The following is a 662-nucleotide window of genomic DNA, read 5'->3' as shown; positions in this document are numbered from 1 at the left end:
CCACAGCAGTGGGCAACGAACTTAAAGCCCCTGATGGCTCTAGGCGCTGACTCTCACCAGTGGCTATGGATGAAGTCACGGGCTATTTTCAGCCAGCGCTGGAATTTAAACCTCTTTAAGGACTCTGTTCACAGTTATGGTGTGGTCCATCAAGCAAGGACCACGTGTATAATCAACCATTTATAATTTTCTTTTAAAAATGTATTTCAATTCAATAATTCACTGGTCTTACAAGCTGCTGATCATGTGGTCTACAGCGTTATTTCTATCACCAAAGTCATATTTTCTAACCCCTTTTTCTTTGTCTCCAAATTTTACATTCCCATACTAGTAATTATTACTGCATCCTTATTGCATGGTCAATTTTCAATTGCAGAAGTTGTGAAAATCCACAGTTGATTAATCTTTAGCTTTTATCATTGGTGTGTAAATTTGAACAGATCTCCCTTGTATATGTATCACATTATCCTATTACTGACAGCTTTGTATGACAAGATAGACCTTAAACTGTTCTTTTTTGCTATGAGTGGGACATTTTTCCAACTTGTCCTTCCCAGGATTTGTGTTTTCATTGTTGTTAGATGCCATTGAGTTAGTTTGAATAATAGCAACCCTATGAACAACAGATTTGAACCCTGTCCTATCCTGTGCTGTTCTCTCAA

The sequence above is a fragment of the Elephantulus edwardii genome, unplaced genomic scaffold (genome assembly GCF_000299155.1).
Source record: "Elephantulus edwardii isolate Elephantulus edwardi_28Jun2011 unplaced genomic scaffold, EleEdw1.0 scaffold00029, whole genome shotgun sequence".
NCBI classification, from domain to species: Eukaryota; Metazoa; Chordata; class Mammalia; order Macroscelidea; family Macroscelididae; genus Elephantulus; species Elephantulus edwardii.
Note: the sequence above shows the minus strand (reverse complement) of the source record.